General features: G+C 40.5%; 1 protein-coding gene and 1 pseudogene across 5 annotated transcripts in view; one reads left to right on the top strand and one right to left on the bottom strand.

Moving 5' to 3' along the window:
* Positions 1–14,439, bottom strand: part of ZMYM2 (zinc finger, MYM-type 2) — a 171,151-nt gene that overhangs the window by 143,022 nt on the left and 13,690 nt on the right. The window lies entirely within an intron of this gene.
* Positions 6,682–6,921, top strand: LOC102760777 (annotated as a pseudogene).

Here is a 14,439-nt window from a genome sequence, read left to right as displayed (position 1 = left end):
TTCCCAGGACCAAACTGAACTGAAGGCTAGCTGGAAAGAACCCTCATAACCAAAAGCGGGAAATGAAGACTGAACAGAGACTGGCAGGAAGTGCAGAGTCTCAAAAGGGTGGCCGGACTCCCACAGACAGCAGCTGAAGGTCTAGAGCAGTGGTTCTCAACTCTTCCTAATGCCGTGACCCTTTAATACAGTTCCTCATGTTGTGGTGACCCCCAACCATAAAATTATTTTCGTTGCTACTTAATAACTGTAATTTTGCTACTGTTATGAATTGTAATGTAAATATTTGATATGCAAGATGTATTTAGGCGACCCCTGTGAAAGGGTCATTTGACCCCCAAAAGGGTCGGGACCCACAGGTTGAGGACCGCTGATCTAAAGAGATATATCAGCTGAGGGGCATTGCCACAGAGAAATCTGGAGTCTAAACCCCAAGCTGGCCTCCCCAACACACAGAACAAGAACAAAGGTACCTACATAAGACCTGGCTGAGAAAAGCAACAGGAATGCTGTCTGCCAGTGAGAGACAACTGGAAATGCAGGCATCCTCTTAAAGGGCCAATGCATAGAATTTCCTGTGCAGCCATTCACCTTGGGCTCCACGGCAAAGGGAGGGCAGAGTAGACTAAAGCTGTGTAAGGAGAGTCCACGATTAGGGGGCTCTAGCGTTAGAGCTCAGAAGGCAGACACCCGGGTTTCCTGTGATAAGTCATTCCCTTGAGTTGCAGAAGACATCTTTCTCAGGCAGACCTTTGCTATCCCAGGTGGTTTTGGCCTGTAGGAAAGGCAATCGCAACACCCTGTTGGAAGAACTCTTGCCCCAATCTGAGGTCTATAGACTAAGGTGAATCAAGACTTACAACAATCAGATGTAGGCAGAGGTGGATCTCTGAAGGCTTTGAGTCTTTGCCTGATCTCTTTCTGGGCCTGGATGGACCCAGAAAAAGAAGACGCTGGTGCACATCTTGGTCCTTTCCAAAAGCATCAAGCCAAGGCAGAGGGAGCCACAAGCTGTGGATTGCTGATAGCCCCAAACAAGGTAGGCAGAGCCAATCAGAAAGTGTCTGACATTACCCTGCACTAGAAATTATAAGTCGAAGCAGATCTATCTAACACATAGACACCCAAAATGGGGAGCCAAAGAAAAAAAACCAAATGAAAATAAGAGAATTCTCCAAAAGAGATAAATGAAATGAAGAAATTAATCTGATTTAGAGATCAGACAATAATGGTAAAGGTATTAAACAGCATAAGAGATCAGTAACTATGAAAAAAGAACAGTCGGAAATAAAGAATGATATAGCACTAATAAACAACACATTGGAAGGAATACACAGCAGATAAGGGGAAAGCTAAGGATTGAATCAGTGAATTGACAGGGTTGAAAAAAATCACTCAATCAGAGAACCAAAAGGAAAAAACAATTAAAAAACAGGAGGACAGCGTAAGGTAGTTGTGAGGAAACCTGAAACATAACAATACTCACATAACAGGGGAGCCAAGGAAGAAACGGAGCAAGAGAAGGTGTTTGAAGAAATAATGGCAGAAAACTTCCCTAACCTGGTGAAGGAGAGTCACACAAGTTCAGGAAGCACAGAGAGTCCCTAGCAAGAAGAACCAAAATAGGCCCATGCTCAAACATCATAATTAAAATTCCAAACATCATACTCAATGGGCAAAATCTAAAACCATTTCCCCTAACAGCAGAAATAAGGCAGGGATGTCCACTTTCACCACTCTTATTCAACACAGTACTGGAAGTCCTAGCCACAGCAATCAGACAAGAAGAAGATATAAAAGGCAACATTATTGGAAAGGAGGAAGTAAAACTCTCATTATTCGCAGATGGCATGATATTGAAACCCCTAAAGACTCCACCAAAAAACTACTAGATTTAATGAAAGAATTTGGCAATGTAGCAGGATACAAAATCAACACCCAAAAATTGATAGTTTTTATACACCAATAATAAATTCTCAGAAAGAGAAACTAAACAAGCAATCCCATTGACCACTGCAACAAAAAAAATTAAAATACTTAGGAATAAACTTACCCAGGAGGCAAAAGATCTTCAGTCGGAAAATTACAGGACGTAGGAAAAAAGAGACAGAAGAAGATATAAACACGTGGAGGAATATATCATATTCATGTATTGGCAGAATTAATATCATTAAAATGTCCATACTACCCAAGGCAATCTACAGATTCAATACAATCCCTATTAAAATAACAACAGTATATTTCACAGATCTAGAACAAATACTCCAAAAATTTATATGAAACCAAAAAAGACCCCAAATAGCTACAGCAGTCTTGAGAAAGAAGAACAAAGTTGGAGGAATCACAATACCAGATTTCAAGTTATACTAGTACTACATAGCCACTATAATCAAAATAGCCTTGTATGGAACAAGAACAGGCATATAGATCAATGGAACAGAACAGAGAACCCAGAAATCGATCCAAAACATTATACTTGATAAATATTTGACAAAAGATGCAAGAGCATACCATGGAATCAAGACATTCTCCTTAATAAATTATGTTGGGAAAAGTGGACAGATACATGCAAAAAAAAAGGAAATTAGACCACAAACTTACACCATACACAAGAATAAACTCAATATGGATTAAAGACTTAAATGTAAGTCATGAAACCATAAAAATCCTAGAAGAAACCATCGGCAGCAAAATCTCAGACATCTCTCATAGCAATATGTATACAGATACATCTCCTAGGGCAGTGGTCAGCAAACTCATTAGTCAACAGAGCCAAATATCAACAGTACAACGATTGAAATTTCTTTTGAGAGCCAAATTTTTTAAACTTATATTATATAGGTAGGTGCATTGTTATTAACTTAATTAGGGTACTCCTAAGGCTTAGGAAGTGCCACACTCACGGGGCCAAAGAGCCGCATGTGGCTCGCAAGCTGCAGTTTGCCGACCACGGTCGTAGGGCAATGAAAACTAAGAAGAAAATAAACAAATGGGACTACATCAAAATAAAAAGCTTCCACACCGCAAAAGAAACCATCAACAAAACGAAGAGAGCCCACTGCTGGGAGAAAATATTTCACAATGATACACCTAATAAATGTCAATATCCAAAATATATAAGGAACTCATACAAGTTAATAAAAGGAAAGCAAACAATCCAATTAAAAAATGGGCAAAGGACCTAAATAGACACTTCTCCAAAGAGCACATACAGATGGCCAAGACATATGAAAAAATGCTTAAAGTCAGTGATCATCAGAGAGAAGCCAATTCAAACGACAATGAGGTATCACCTCACACTGTCAGAATGGCTATCATCAACAAATCAACAAACGACAAGTGCTGGTGAGGATGTGGAGAAAAGAGAACCTTAGTACACTGCTGGTGGAAATGCAGACTGGTGCAGCCATTATGGAAAATAGTATGAGTGTCCTCAAAAAATTAAATATGGAACTGCCATTTGACCCAGAAATCCCACTTCTAGGAATATATTCCTAAGAAACCCAAAACACCAATCAGAAAGAATGTATGCACCCCTATGTTCATAACAGCACAATTTACAATAGCTAAGATCTGGAAAGAGCCCAAGTGCCCATCAGGAGATGAGTGGATAAAAAAGCTATGGTACATTTCTACTATGGAATACTATGCAGCAGTAAAAAGAAGAATCTCTTACCCTTTGAGACAGCATGGAGGGACCTAGAGAGTATCGTGCTAGGTGAAATAACCCAGTAAGAGAAAGACAAGTATCACATGATCTCACTTATATGTGGAACATAAATAACAAAATAAACTGATGAATGGAGTGGATCCAGAGACATGGAAGCATGGAAAAGGGTGCAGATCCTTGGAAGGCAGGGGAGAGTGGGAGGATGGGAAGTAATCAACCAAGGACCTTATATGCATACTATTGGCCCAGTGCAAGGATTTGTGCACCTGTGGGGTCCCTCGGCCTGGCCTGTGCCCTCTCAGGGGACGCCTCAGGGGATGTTGTAGAGCCAGTTTCGGCATGATCGCCGCAGGCCACGGCAAGGGACCTGGGCCTCTAGTATGTATATAAGATCTTTGGTTAATCTCTTACCACCCTACCCACTACCTCATTCCCTCTGAGATTCATCAGTCTGTTCCAAGTTTCTAAGCCTATGGTTTCCGCTGCTGCATTAAGCATCTGGGGCAGATGCTTAATGCACATCATGGCTACCAACCAGTCGGCCAGTCAACTCCCATGCTTATCTTCTATACAAATGTAGAAGATAAGCATGGCCTATGGACACAGACAAGGGAGCGGTGAGAGCCTGGCACAGGGGTAGGGGCAGGCTGGAGGGAGTCAATGGGGAGAAAAAAAACGGGTCATGTAATACTTTCAACAATAAACAATTATTAAATAAATAAATCTTTAACCTAAGAAAATAATCTCAATTATTAAAATCAGAATGAAAATAGGACATCACTATCAATTTTACAGCAATAAACAAAATCATAAGGAAATACAGAAAGTAACTGTATGCCAACAAATTGGATAACCATAATAATATTCAAACTCCTAGACATATACAAACTACAAAAACTTACTCAATAAGAAATACAGAATCTGTTTAGAACTGTAACAAGTAAGAAGATTAAACCAGTCATCAAAAATTTCCCAGCAGCCCTGTTTATTGTGGGTCAGTTGGTTGAGCATCTTCCCGTGCACCAAAAGATCACCGGTCAGATTCCTGGTCAGGGCATATACCCAGGTTATGGGTTCAATTCTGGTCAGAGCACATGTGGAATGCAACCAATTGATGTTTTTCTCTCTTTCTAAAATCAATTTAAAAAAAAAAAATCTTTGAGGAAAAAAATCTCCCAGCAAAGAAAGGCCCAGGAACAGATGGCTTCACTGATACATGCTACCAAATATTTAAAAAAGAATTCACACTGATCCTCTCAAATTGTTTCCAAAAAAACTGGAAAGGAATGAACACTTCCTAACTCATTCTATGGGACCAGCATTAGCCTGATACCAAATTCAGATGAATACATTACAAGAAAACTACAGGCCAGTATTACTCATGAATATAGATGTAAAGATCCTCAACTAAAGTAGCTAATCAAATTCAGAAGCATAGTAAGATTATATATTGACTAAGTAGGATTTATCCCAGAATGCTATGACAGTTCAATATAAGGAAATCAAAGTAATGGACTAACGAGGGAAAAACACCTGGTCATCTAAATGGGAAGGGGGCAGGGACCGTCTGACAAATACTTTCGTGATAAAAACAATAAACTAGGAGGAGAAGACAATTTCTGCAACATGATAAAGGTCACACATGGAAAAACCCACAGCTAACATCATACTCAGTGGTGAAAACCAAAAGCTTTTCCTCTAAGATTAAGAACAAGGCACAGATGCCTACTTTCACCACTCTAACTCAACACAGTACTGGGAGTCCCTGCCAGATTAATTAGGTAAAAAGAAAAGACTAAAAGGCATCCAAATGAGAGAAGAAAATAAAATTATCTCTGCAGATGACATGATCTTATATGTAGAAAACATACAAGCAAAGTTTCAGAATACATAAACATGCAAAAAATCCAGCCCAGCCCATGTGACTCAGTGGTTGAATGTTGATCTATGAACCAGGAGGTCATGAAGTTCAATTCTCAGTCAGGGCACATGCCTGGGTTGCAGGCTTGATCCCCAGTAGGGGGTATGCAAGAGGCTATGCAAGAGGCAGCCGATCGATTGATTCTCTCTTATCATTGATGTTTCTCTCTCTCTCTCTCCCTCTCCTTTCCTCTCTGAAATCAATAAAAATATTTTTTTAAATTTTTTAAATACAAAAATCAGTTGCATTTCTATACACTAATGAACAATTCAAAAAAATTAGAACTTATTTACAGTAACATTTAAAAGAATGCATAAAAATAAATTAAACCAAAAGGTTGAAACACTTGCACAATGAAAACTATAAAACACTGGTGAAAGAAGTTAAAGGTACAAATAAATGGAAAGAAATCCATGTTCATGGATTACAAGATAAAAATTGTTAAAATGAGAATGCTACCACTAGAGCAAACTACAGATTCAATGCAATCCTTATCAAGACCCAAAGCATGTTTTGGCAGAATGGATATCTCATCCTGAAATCCATATGAAATGTCAAGGGACAAAAATCTTGAAAAAGTGAACAAAGCTAGAGGGGGGTCTCACAATTCCTGATTTCAAAACTTTCTACAAAGCTACAACAAATCAAAATACCATGATACTGGCATAAAGACAGATATACAGATGAATGGCATGGAATACAAAGCCCAGAAACACATCCTAAGATATTTGGTCAAACAATTTAATAAGGGTGCTAAGACCATTAAATGAGTAAAAGTCAATCGTCACAACAAAAGATTTCAGTACGTCCCTTACCTTACACCACATACAAAAATTAACTCAAAGCAGATCAAAGACTTACATTTAAGAGCTTAAACCATAATATAATAATGGTTTATATATAATCTTTTAGCAGAAAACATAGCGAGGAAGTGCCATGACATTGGATTTGGCAATGATTTCTTGAATACGGCATCAAAAGCATAGGCAACAGAAGAAACATTAGATAAACTAGAAAACAAAATTTAAAATTTTGTGCCAAGGTAGTCAAATTGTTGCCTTGGCCTGACTCTTCCCAACCTGCTGGCAGGATGGCCCACAAGCATATCTACTACTTGGACAAACAGTTCAACTAGCACTACAAGTGGTGGCATGTCATGTTACCCAGAGAACTTTCCAAACAAGTACCCAAAACCCATCTGATGTCAGAAGAGGAGTGGAGGAGACTTGGTGTCCACCAGAGTCCAGGCTGGGTTCATTACATGATTCATGAGCCAGAACCACATATTCTTCTCTTTAGATGACCTCTTCCAAAAGATCAACAAAAATGAAATATAACTAGGAATCATCAGTTAAATCTTTTCAAATTTAATGTATATGTGTATATAAGGTAGTGTTCACTGAATAGTTGAAAAATGTACAAATCATTCATTCATACCTATGCATGAGCTGAATTCTTCACGGCAACAGAGCTCAGTTAAATGTAACTACAATATGTTACTGTAAGGTGTTTAAGATAAAATTTCTTCTAATTACTTTTTCTTTTAATATGAGTGCCTGGTTGACTTTAACAGTTACTTTTGTTTAAAAAGTCAGTATGTTGCATTTAAAAAAAACTCTTGAGCTGAAAGAAAAATATTGCGAAATAAGAATACTCTACCCAACAAAGTTTTCCTTCAAAATTGAAGAAAATAATTTTCCAGAAAAACAAATGTTTTAAGTTCATCATTAATCCAGCCTTATAAGAAATGTTAGAGAAAGTTGGTTCAACCTGAAAGAAAGGATACTAGTTAGTAATAGAAAAACATACAAAAGTACAAAGCTGAAAAAAAATTTAAGTTTTGTGCAAAGAACACTGTGTCGGAGAATGAAAGACAACTCACAGAATCAGAGAAAATATTAGCAATCATATATCAGATAAGGGATTAATATATCCAGAATATGTAAAGAATTCTTACAATGCAACAACAAAACAAAAATGGGCAAAAAACTTAAACAGATACTTGCCCAACCACAAAGAAAATATAAAAATGACCAATAAGCAGATGAAAAGATGCTCAACATCATTAGTCATTAGGGAAATGCAAATAAAAACCAGGAAATATCTCATATCCATTAGGATGGCTACTATCAAAACAAAAGCAACAAGGTTAGTGTGGAGAAACTGAAAGGTTGATGGGTTGGTTATTTGAAAAACATGATCCCTTGTGCACTATGGATGGGGATGTAAAAAGGTGCAGCAGCCATAGAAAACTGTATGGAAGTTACCCAAAAAATTAAAAATTGAATGACCATAAGATCCAGCAATCCCACTTCTGGTTATGTATCCAAAGAAATGAAAGCAGGAGCTCAAAAAGAATTTTGCACATTTAATGTTCATAGCACCATAACCAAGAAATAGATACAACCAAAATGTCCATGAGCAGATAAATGGGAAAACAAAATGTAGGTATACACATACAATGGAAGATTATTCAGCCCTAAAAAGAAAAGAAATTCTGACCTATGCTACAACATAGACGACCTTTGAAAACATTAGACTAAGTGAAATAAGCCAGACACAAATACTTTATGGTTCTAATTATTTTTTTAAATATATTTTATTGATTTTTACAGAGAGGAAGGGAGAGGGATAGAGAGTTAGAAAAATCAATCAGCTACCTCCTGAACACCCCCACTGGGGATGTGCCCGCAACCAAGGTACATGCCCTTGACCAGAATCGAACCGGGGACACTTGAGTCCACAGGCCGATGCTCTAGCCACTGAACCAAACCGGTCAGGGCAGTTCCAATTATTTGAGGTACTTAGGATAGGCAAATTCATAGAGATAAAAAGGTAGAATAGAAGTCTCCAGGAGCTGGGGGTAAGAGGTATTGGGCTTTATTGTCTAACTAGAGTCCCAGTGCACAAATTCATGCACCAGTGGGGTCCCTTGGTCCGGTTTGCAGCATCAGGCTGAAACTGGCTCTCCGACATCCCCCGAGAGGTCCCAGATTGCAAGAAGGCATAGGCCAGGCTGATGGACCCCACCAGTGCACAATCGGGGCCAGGAAGGGACACGCGAGGATGGCCAGCCGGGAGGGACTGCAGGAGGGCTCCAGGGCATGTCCGGCCCATCTCGCTCATTCCAAGATAATCTACCAGTCGGAGCGTATGCCCCCTGATGGTCAGTGCACATCATAGCAACTGGTCAACCAGCCAACTGTCTGCCCCCTCATGGTCAGTGCACATCATAGTGGGTGGTTAAGCGGCCTTAGCATATCATTAGCATATTATGCTTTGATTGGTTGAACAGACAACTGGACGACTGGACACTTAACATATTAGGCTTTTATTATATAGGATGGGTAGTTTATTTGGGATGATGAAAAAGTTCTGGAAAATAATGATGATTTTTTATTATACTTAATACCACTGACCTGTACACTTAAAATGGTAAATTTTACATTAGTATATTTTCTCAGAACTTTTTTTAAAGAAAAAATATAGAAGAGATTCATATGGGGGGAAAAATCACAAACATACACAATGATTAACTCTGAAGAAAATATTTGCAAAGCATACCCTAAAAAACTGAAGACAAAGAGGTCCTGGAATCAATGAGATAAAACCAACAATCAAAGAGAATAAAGGGCAAAAAAAGGGAAAACAGTTCCGTAGAAAAAGAAATACAAATGCTCTTAAATGTGTGAAATGTTTAAGAAAAAAGGGCTGCCAATTTTCTCTTACCACATGTACAAGATCAAAAGGTTTAAATGTACTGAGAGTCTCATACTGCAAACAAGTATGAACTGGTACAACTTTTTTACATACACACACACACACACACACACACACATGTATTTTTTTATTATTAATTTCTGAAAGGAAGAGAAAGACAGAAACAGCAATGATGAGAGAGAATCATTGATCAGCTGCCTCCTGCATGCCCTCTACCAGGGATCAAGCCTGCAACCCAAGCATGGGCCCTTCACTGAAATCGAACCTGGGACCCTTCAGTCCGCAGTCCGTTGATCTAGCCAATGAGCCAAACCAGCTAAGGCTGAACTAGTACAATTTCTATGAAGGGCAACTGAAAAATATTTCTTTGACCAAGCAATTCCACTTCTAGGCATCCTTCCTACAAATATGTTATCTAATGTTTTTAAGAACGAAATGGAAAAAGATATACATTATAAAAAGAATAAAACACCCTAAATGTCTCTCAAGAGACAACTGATAAAATAAATGACAATAAAGACATACAATGAAATATTATGAAGCCTTGCAAACAATGAGGCAGCTAGCTCTACATGTGCTTAAAAACTAATATGGAACAACCTCTACATAAATTAACTGCAAACAAAGGACAGAACAATGGATAAGCTCACACAGAGACATACACACAACGTACATACATGCATGCATAGAGTATTTCTAGATAAATATCTAAGAAAATGACAACAGTTATTTGTTTCTAGGGAAGAGAACTGTGTGGATAGATCAGGGGGAAAGGAGACTTCCTTCTCACAGTTAAGCCTGTTTTATCTTACTTGGTAATCATAAGCATATATACTGGAATTTGATTAGGGTCTCTACCTTACTGAAGTTTTTCCATCAAGACATAGTATGCATATCTTTCCAGTTTTCTTGTATGGTCTATGCTATTATTTTACAACTTCCTCCATAAAAAATCTTGCATATTTGTTATAGTTATTCCTATTTCTTACACTAGTGAACTGAATTTTCCTATTACATTATAAAATGTTTACACAGCAAAGGAACATCATATAGCCCTAGCCAGTTTAGCTAAGTGGTTAGAGTGTTGGCCTACAGACTGAAGACTTTTGGGTTTGATTCCTGGTCGAGGGCACATACTTCAATTGTGGGCTCACTGAGCCCAGGTCAGGGCAAGTGGGGGGGGGGGGGGGCAACCAATCAATGTGTCTTTCTCACATTTCTGTCTCTCTCTCTCTCTCTCTCTCTCTTCCTCCCTCCTTCCCCAATCTTCCCTCCTTTCCACCCTCTCTAAAAATCAATGGAAAAATATCAACTGTGAGAATTTAAAATATATAAGTATATATAAAATAAAATGTCTGTGGTTATAACATATATAATAATTGATATTCACACTTTAAAAGAACACAAAATTAAATTGACTATTTAATAATATCCAGTGTTGGCGAGAATGTATAGAAATAGTGGAAATGCAGTCAGCATAGTGGTCCAGTAGAAAGCAATATGACAATACCTACTAAAATATACAATATGTATATACTCTGATTCAGCAATTCCTACTCTCAGAATCTCCTCTAGAGAAAACATACATGAACCCAAAAAAACTACTACACAATATATTCTTTGCAATATTATGTTACAAAAAATTGAAAATAGACTAAACATCTACACTAATAGACAAATATGTAAATTGACCATATTTCCACAACACCCCACAGCCAATCAGGTGGGAATATGCAAATTAGTGGTACAAAGATGGCGGCCGCCACAGAGCCACCTGGAGCGGGCTGGAGGCTTGGGTTGCCCCCAGCAACGGAGGAAGCCAAGCTTCCTGCCCGCCTGAGCCAGCCACAGAAGGAGGGGCCTGCAGGAGGCAGTCATGGAGCAGGCCAGAGCAAGGGGGCGACCCAAGCTTCCCGCCCACCCTGACCAGCAGTTGAAGGAGGGGCGGTGGCCACTGAGCCAGCCTGAGCACACGGGAGGCTAGGGTCGCCCAGGACAGCCACCGAGGGAAGGGCCTGCAAACAGTCCTCAGCCCCTCACTGAGGCTGGCCAGGCACCTCAGTGGGGACCCCACCCTGAAGGGGGTGTGGCCAGCCTGAAAACAGACTTGAACCCCTCACCCAGGCTGGCACCATCCCCAGTAAGGATCCCCACCCAAATGGGGGCATGACTAGCCTGCAAACCACCACAGGCCCCTCGCTCAGGCCACCACACCCCCAAGGGAACCCCCACCCTGATCCAGGACACCCTTCAGAGCAAACCAGCTGGCCCCAACCTGTGCACCAGGCCTCTATCTATAATAAAAGGGTAATATGCTAATTAGACTGGGAGACCTTCCAGGAGACCTTCCGGACGTTCTTCTGGACAAATCCATGGTGGCAGGCCGAGGTAGAGGTTGTTAGGGGCCAAGAGGGGAGGGGCAGTTGTGGATGATCAGGCCAGGATGGGACAGCAGTTGTGGGTGATCAGTCCAGTGGGGAGGCCATTGGAGGTGGTCAGGCCGGCGGGAGGGGGGTCCAGTTGGGGGCAATTAGGCAGATAGAGGGTGTAGTTGGGAGTGAGCAGGCTGGCAGGGGGGTAGTTGGGGGCAAACAGGCAGGCAAGGGGAGCATTTGGGGGTGATCAGGCCGGCAAGGAGGGCAGTTGTGAGTTATCAGGCCGGCAGGGGGGGCAGTTGTGGGCGAACAGGCCAGCAGGGGGAGGGGGCAGTTGGGGACGAGCAGGCCGGCAGGCAGAGTTGTTAGGGGCAATCAGGCAAGCAGGCAGGTGAGCAGTTAGGAGCCAGCAGTCCCGGATTACGAGAGGGATGTCCAACTGTCAGTTTAGGCCCGATCCCTGAGGGGTCCCAGATTGGAGAGGGTGCAGGCCAGGCTGAGGGACACCCAAGCCCATGCACGAATTTCATGCACTGGGCCACTACTCTTCTATAATAAAAGGCTAATATGTAAATAGCCGAATGGTGGAAAAACTGAAACAACCAAACAACCAGTAGCTATGATGTGCACTGACCACCAGGGGTGTGTGTGGAACATGGAGGGCATTGGCCGAGGTGTGATGGTGGAGCAGATGAGTGGAGGCGCCAGTCGCTGTCATAGAGGTGAGCCACTGATAGTTACTGAAAATTCTTTGCTCCTGTGTGCTGCATTCCCATCTGGAGCTCACACCCGCTGCCAGCGCCCGGTGCCAGTCCTGATCACTCTGCTCCATCAGCGGGTGCGAGCAGCTGCTGCAGGCCCTGATCACCCCTGAGGGCTTCTACACCTCCCCCTGCTCCTGAAGAACAATTGGGGCAGCTGGCGCCAGCCCCAATCATTCCATGCCGTCAGCGGGTTCGAGCGGGGCCGGCGCTGTCAGCACATGGGAGTGGCAGCAGCAGGAGCGGAGTTGCCGGCAGACAGGGGCCCGGAGGCCACAGCAGGAGGAGCCAGGTGGGGTCATGGAGGATGGGCCAAGACCCGCCCCTGAGCCTACCACAGCCTTGCGGCCTAGTTCCTTTCAAGGTGCACGAATTCATGCACTGGGCCCCTACTTCATCAATAAAATGTCTAAACTGTGTTACATCCATACCATGAAATGTCACACAACAGTTTAAAAAAAAGGACCTAGATCTTTATGTACTAACTCCAAAAAATATCTAAGACATACAGCTAAGTGAAAAAAGCAGTAGAAAAATACATATAGTATACATATTTTTTAAATGGACACACAAATTTACTATAAAATTCTTATGGGTACATGATGGTACATCAACAGGAAAGGATTTGCAGTAATACATGCTAAATTGATAATACTACTAATCTCTGGAGAAGTGAAGAAAAGGACCAGGGGACCAGTGAAAGATAACATAACAGATTATTTCCTAACATTGCATATAGTCTACTTATAAAACTTTCTTAACTTATTTGAAACAAGACTACTAAGGGCTTTAGAAGCTAAGAATCAAGTAATGAACCTTCTAAAAAACTACTTAAGGGTTATGATAGAGTCTAAACAAAAATCCCTTTTGATCTAATAAATAAATAAATAAGCCAATTAATTCATTCAGGTTATCACTAGGGTGTAGAATTTCTAGGGGTAAGAAATAATCTCTTTTCTCATAGGACCAAAATTTAACACCGAGGTATTTTCAAGTAATTTTAAATTTTTTAAATATATTTTCTATTTATTTCAGAGAGGAAGGAGAGAGAGAAATATAAATGATGAGAATAATAATCAATGGGCTGCCTCCTGCATGCCCCACTCTGAGGATTGAGCCCACAACCCAGGCATGTGCCCTGACCAGGAATGGAATCTTAACACCCTGGTTCATAGATAGATGCTCAACCACTGATCCACGGCAACCAGACTGGAGTTCATTCTTAATTTCTTCTCCTCTCTTCATCTGCAGCCTTGACTCAAGGCTCTATTCTACTTCCAAAATAAATCTTGAAACTGCCCACTTTTATATCTTCTGACACCCCTCTAGCCCTTGCAATTATTATTTTTCTGCTGGATTACTTTTTTAAGATTCCCCAATTACTTTTCCCATGGCTTTCCAGTGTACTAGGTTTACCAGTTAATAATGCGGATTTTTTTCAATAGATGGAGTTACACATATGTTGATATATATGCGATCTGATATGTATGCTATTTTGTTGTATTGACAGCAAGCTTCAAAACTTCATATGTCAAATTTTCTGAAGGTGTTAACATCATAGATATTTTTATGCTTAAAAATGTCAAATTTCATGCCAAAACAAGAGCATTTGCAAAAGTTTTAATTCATTACTTTATTTTGAAGAAAAAGTGCTCCTATACTTCGGGAAGCTTATGGTGAACATGCTCCATCTCAAGATACTGTGAACACTGGTTTAAACGCTTTAAAAGTGATGATTTCGATGTCAAAGACAAAGCACGTCCAGGTCAATCAAAAAAGTTTGAAGACCAACAATTACAAGCATTATTGGATGAAGATGCCTGTCAAACTCAAAAATAACTTGCAGAAAGATTAAATGTTGCTCAGCAAACAATTTACGATCTGATTACAATCAATGGGAAACATCTTAAAGGTAGGAAAATGGGTGCCACACCAATTGAACGAAAGACAAATGGAAAAGCGAAAAGTCATCAGTCAAATGTTGCTTAAATG

Source organism: Myotis davidii, unplaced genomic scaffold, assembly GCF_000327345.1.
Source record: "Myotis davidii unplaced genomic scaffold, ASM32734v1 scaffold767, whole genome shotgun sequence".
NCBI lineage: Eukaryota > Metazoa > Chordata > Mammalia > Chiroptera > Vespertilionidae > Myotis > Myotis davidii.
Note: the sequence above shows the minus strand (reverse complement) of the source record. Positions and strands in the feature narration are given on the sequence as shown.